The sequence below is a fragment of the Symphalangus syndactylus genome, chromosome 18 (assembly GCF_028878055.3).
Source record: "Symphalangus syndactylus isolate Jambi chromosome 18, NHGRI_mSymSyn1-v2.1_pri, whole genome shotgun sequence".
Lineage (NCBI taxonomy): Eukaryota > Metazoa > Chordata > Mammalia > Primates > Hylobatidae > Symphalangus > Symphalangus syndactylus.
Window position 1 is genome coordinate 15,059,263 of NC_072440.2, and position 5,986 is coordinate 15,065,248.

Sequence of the window (5,986 nt, forward strand, 5' to 3'; positions counted from 1 at the left end):
TGCCACATCTGTGCACCACACCTGTGTACCACATCTGTTTACCACATCTGTGCACCACACCTGTGTACCACCTCTGTGTATAACTCCTGTGTACCACACCTGTGCACATCTGTCCACCACACCTGTGTGCCCCATCTCTGCATCACTCCTGGGTATCACACCTGAGTACCACGTATGTGCACCACACCTGTGTGCCGAGCTCAGGTTGGCAAGTGGAGTGAGAGTAGTCTGCGGGAGCTGGAAGAGACTCAGACTCCAGCCAGGCCTGAGGACCCCACCCTCTGCTCCCAGCCCAGGGCTGGTCTGGGTCGGGGAGCTTGCCCCTCGGCTAGGTCTCTCTCAGGAGGTTCTGGGCTCCTTTGGACTCTGGAAGTGCCAGCTCCACCTCGGGGGCTGATATGGTTGGAGTGTTTGTCTCCTCCAAATCTCATGTTGAAAAGTGATTCCTAGCTCGGGAGCTGGGGGCTGGTGGGAGAGGATTGGGTCATGGGGGCGGATCTCTCATGAATGGTTTAGCGCCACCCCCTTGGTGATGAGTGAGTTCTTGTTTTGTTGATTCACAGGAGATCTGGTTGTTTAAAAGTCTGGGATGCCCTCTCCTTGGCTTCTTCCTTCCACTCTTGCCAGGTGAGATGCCTGCTCCCCCTTTGCCTCTCACCATGATTGGAAGCTTCCTGAGACCTCCCCAGAAGCAGCTGCCGGCACCAGGCTTCCTGTACGCCCTGTCAGACTGTGAGCCAATTAAACCTCTTCTCTTTATACATGACCCGGTCTCAGGTATTCCTTCCTAGTAATGCAATCGGACTAACACAGGGCACTGCCCTGTGTCACAGAATGGGAATGGAGCCCACTCTCACAAGCAAGGTCGGGAGGGCCTTGCCCTGGGGCCCACCCAGACCTCTCATGGGGGAGAGTCCACTCCTGCTCCCAGCCATCCCCCCAGGTTTCTGGGTTTCTGACAGCTCCTACATGGCCAGGCAGCCCCTCTGCCTCACCCCTGAGCCCTACAGGAGATCCAGAGCCCCCGAGATCTCAGGGCAGAGTTTGGCCCCTCCGCCACACCCACACCTGAGCCCTCCTGCCCGAGCATGTTTGGTAATTTTCCTGACCATTGGAGGGACCCTGGGGAGGGCCCACGTTATGCACCCCGTGGCCCTCCCCCTTCTCTGGGGAGCCCTCCCTCTCCAAACACCAGCTTGTCTTCTTGTGGGCCACACAAATTTCAACATCATGGAGCAACAACATCAGACGAGGCCACTCCGGGACTGTGATGGGTCAGGACAAAAGCAAGACCCCTCCGTCATCGTGTCTGAGCACAGGCAACTGCAGGAGCATCGTCCAAGCCACCGAATGTCCAAACTCCCTGTGTCTCAGCAAACAGGAGTGAGGACAGCTGCTTTGTCAATCACAGCCTTAGCCTCAATGTGGGCTCCCTGCCACATAGACAAGATTTGCTAAGACCCCAGATCAGGCCGGGCGTGGTGGCTCACACCTATAATCCCAGCACTTTGGGAGGCCAAGGCGGGTGGATCACCTGAGGTCAGGAGTTTGCAACCAGCCTGGCTAACATGGTGAAACCCCATCTCTACTAAAATACAAAAATTAGCCGGGTGGGCATGGTGGCAGGTGCCTGTAGTTCCAGCTACTTGGGAGGCTGAGATGGGAGAATTGCTTGAACTCATGAGGTGGAGGTTGCAGTGAGCTGAGGTCATGCCACTGCACTCCAGCCTGGGCAACAGAGCAAGACTCTGTCTCAAACAAAACAAAACAAAACAAAAACAAAAACCACACACACACAAACAGAACTAGCCCCATTTCCCAAGAGCGTTCAATCCAGAGTGGGGCCCCGAGCTTGCACCTTCCCCAGATTGCCCAGCACAAGCTCAAACCCTCTACCAAGTCCTTCCCAGCCCCGTTTATTGAGCTGCCCCGCATTTCCAATGGCCAAGGGCTCTTTCTCACTGCAACCAGGGATAGGTCTAAGCTGTCCACCCACAGGGCTGCTCCTGGTGGTCCCTGGAGAGAGGGCTTTGGCAGTGGGGAGCCTCTCCCGGGGCCCCCAAGAGGCAGCCTTCTCCTTCTGTCCCCAGACTGTGGGGAAGAAGGCAGGAGAGGAGTGAGTGGCTTGTGCCCCAGGCTGGTGGCTGTGCCTGTTGTCCAGCTGACCATCTGTGGCTGCTATCCCCATGGTGACAGGACCCGGCAGGCTCACTGGGGGAGGAGACCCAGCCCTGGGCAGCAGGCATCCTTGCCAGGCTGGGCTGGAGGAGTGGGGGCTCTAGCAGAGAGCTGCCAGCCTCCTGGCCCTGTCCCGCTGGCTCTGGCTTCAGCACAGACTCATCTGCTCCCGGTACTTGTCCCAGGGGAAAGCCAGGCTGCCTTCTGTCTTCAGCCTGGACCGGATCCCACTGGCCACAGGGGCTGAGTCTTTGGTTCAGTTTGAGGAGCGTTTGCTGGGTGCTGGGCTCTGAGTTTGGGGCTGGGGTGCAGGTGGGAGTTGGACCTGCCCTGGGGACCTTCCAGGCCAGGAAAGCCAGATCCGAAAGCGTGACAAAGGTTGTAATACTTGAAGCCCAGAAAGGGTCTTGGGAGCTGGAGCTGGAGGCCTCCCCTCTCCTCCCAGTAGTTCAGTAGAAGCTTCCCTCAAAGAGCAGATCTCAGGCTTGGGACTCCTGGACCAGTGCGCATCCCACAGCCTCCCTTGAGCCTGGAACCTCTGGCCCTCCTTGCTCAAGTGTTCTGGTGGGCAGGTTGCCTGCCTATGAGGGTCTGTGACTTAGGTCCAGGCCCTGAGCCAAGGCAGCGGCGCTGGAGAGGATGAACTCAGCAGAACCCGACCTGCCGCGATGTGGGCCAGATTCCACTTCCTGAGGCCCTCTTCCTGGGGACAGTCACTCACCCCTCCCCGTGGGAATGGCTCTGGCTGCCCTGCTGCCCGTCCTACACCACAGGGGGTATAACATGGGGATAAAAGGAGTCTGGGCTGAGGCCTTTCCCTTGCAGCCAGCCCCCTGCCCCCCACCCCTCCAATGTGCACTCCGAGAACCTGGCAGTGAGCCCCTGCACTCAGCCCAAACATCCTGTACCAGGGAGTGGGATTAGCCATGAGGTCGACGGCCGGGCAGTCCCGCCAACAATCCGTCTTCAATTGCTGCTCTCAGGTTTCCCAACCAGAACAAGCCTCGCCTGTGTAGGGAACCCAGGCTCGGCCTGCCTTAAAATAACTCAGCATCCTTGGTGGCCTTCTGGGTGGAGGCAGCTCCTGAACTCCTGAAGCTCTTCCCCCTTTCAGCCTTCCTGGGCCTCCCAGGACTACCCTGGACACCCCGTTCACCAATTCAATGCTTCCTCACTGGAGCCAAGCCCTGGATGGTGTTTTGTAGACTCCTTAGCATCTTCTACATGGATGATCAAGTTGTCAGTGCGTAGAGACTGGTTAGCGCCTCTGAAATGAGGTGGAGTGGAAGTGACGAGAGCTGGCCTCCCTGCCTTGTTCCTGAGCCCTGGGGAAAGCCTGTAGTCTCTCATCATTCACTGTGACTTTAGCTGTAGGTTTTCTTTGGGTTTCTTTCCAGGTTCGTGATGTTCCTTTCCATTCTTAATTTGCTGAAAGATTAAAAACATTGTTTTTGCATCTATTGAAATCAATTCTTTTTTTTTTTTTTGAGACGGAGTCTCGCTCTGTCTGTCGCCCAGGCTGGAGTGCAGTGGCGCAATCTCGGCTCACTGCAAGCTCCACCTCCCGGGGTCACGCCATTCTCCTGCCTCAGCCTCCCAAGTAGCTGGGACTACAGGCGCCTGCCACCATGCCCGGCTAATTTTTTGTATTTTTAGTAGAGACAGGGTTTCACTGTGTTAGTCAGGATGGTCTCGATCTCCTGACCTCGTGATCTGCCTGCCTCGGCCTCTCAAATTGCTGGGATTACAGGCGTGAGCCACTGCGCCCGGCTTATTTTATTTTTATAGCTTCTTTTATATATTTTTTTGAGACAGAGTCTTGCTCTGTCACCCAGGCTGGAGTTCAGTGGTGGGATGGCAGCTCACTGCAAACTCTTCCTCCCAAGTTCAAGTGATTCTCGCGTCTCAGCCTCCCGAGTAGCTGGGATTATAGGCATCCACCACCAGGCTTGGCTAATTTTTGTATTTTCAGCAGAGATGAGGTTTTGCCATGTTTGCCAGGTTGGTCTCTAACTCCTGGCCTTGGTCTCCCAAAGTGCTGGGATTATAGGTGTGAGCCACTGGACCTGGCCTTTTATACCTTCTTTCAATTATTGAGCTTGTTCTTTTTTTTTTTTTTTTTTTTTGAGACAAAGTCTTGCTCTTGTTGTTCAGACTGGAGTGCAGTGGTGCAATCTCCACTCACTGCAACCTCAGCCTCCTGGGTTCAAGTGATTCCCCTGCCTTAGTAGGAGTCGCTGGGGTTACAGGCGTCTGCCATCACACCCGGCTAATTTTTTTTTTTTTTTTTTTTTTTTTTTTTTTTTGAGATGGAGTTTCACTCTTGTTGCCCAGGCTGGAGTGCAGTGGCACAATCTTGGCTCACCGCAACCTCCTCCTTCCGGTTTCAAGCGATTCTCCTACCTCAGCCTCCTGAGTAGCTGGGATTACAGGCATGTACCACCACGCCTGGCTAATTTTTGTATTTTTAGTAGAGATGGGGTTTCACCGTGTTGGCCAGGCTGGTCTCAAACTCCTGACTTCGTGGTCCACCTGCCTTGGCCTCCCAAAGTGCTGGGATTACAGGTGTGAGCCACCGTGCCTAGCCATTTTTTTTTGTATTTTTAGCAGAGAGGGGATTTCACTATGTTGGCCAGGCTGGTCTCGAACTTCTGGCCTCAGGTGATCCACCCGCCTCGGCCTCCCAAAGTGCTGCGATCATAGACGTGAGCCACTGTGCCCAGTCAATTACCACCTTTTAAATGGAGCATTTATTCCATTTACATTTAATGTAGTTACTGATATAGTTGGGTTTAGGCCCACCATCTGTTATGTATTTTATATTCATCTTCATCAACCCCTTCATCATATCCAAATCTTCTTCCTCCTCACTGACTTCATCTTACCTTCTTCACAGTCTACATCTTCACTTTCATCTTCATCCTCGTCTCCATCAAACTCTTCCTGTTCACTATCCTTATCTTCCTCATTTTCCTCATTTTCTCCTTCTTCATCCTCATCTTCGTCATCTACATCATCCCCCTCAGCATCTGAGTTGGGGGCTTCCTGGTCCTCTTGGTCATAGTGATCAAGGTAGGTCAGCTGGGGCAGGAGCTTGAAGACACTCTCCCAGTCTTCATTCAGGCTAGTAACCTCACCGTTTAAGAGGTCCAGGCTCTTTAGACATTCCAACTTTTTCAAAGGTTCTGAAGTTCTGTTATCTTTCAGTGTATTTCCATCCAAGTTTAGATGTGTGAGTTTCTAACATGTCCAGATCTCCGAAGACTCTATTGTCATGCAGCCAGGGGAGATTTGAAAATGAAATCAAGCCTACAGTTATTAAATGGAGGAACTCTAAGTTCACAAATTCAACTGTAAAGCCCTCAATTTTTCCATCACTTGATTGGTAATTGTCCAGGACAAGTTTCAGAACAGCAGGTTGGGCTCTGGTTCTTCAGCTCCAGGTGGAGTCTCCTCTTCATGTTCACATTCCCCTCTTCTCCACTCTTCGAACTTTCTGAAGATGGGGGAAAGATGTTCCCACCTGTGCAGTAGGCCATCAGAAAGAGTCTGCTCGTGGCAGAGGCCAGCGGTGTGGTCCTGGGAAATGTGTAGCTTGCAGGCAGACAAACGGAGCCCCTGGAGTCAAGTAACTCACGGGAGTAGAGAGAAATCGCGGAGGGAAAAGGCAATGTGTATTTTTTTTTTTTTTTTTTTTTTTTTTTTGAGACGGAGTCTCGCTCTGTCGCCCAGGCTGGAGTGCAGTGGCGCAATCTCGGCTCACTGCAAGCTCCGCCTCCTGGGTTCACGCCATTCTCCTGCCTCAGCC

At 53.4% G+C, this 5,986-nt stretch overlaps 1 pseudogene; it reads right to left on the reverse strand.

The window, feature by feature from the left end:
* Nucleotides 1–1,828: 1,828 nt before the first annotated feature.
* Nucleotides 1,829–5,639, reverse strand: LOC129467424 (acidic leucine-rich nuclear phosphoprotein 32 family member B-like; annotated as a pseudogene).
* Between the last annotated feature and the right edge of the window lie 347 nt (nucleotides 5,640–5,986).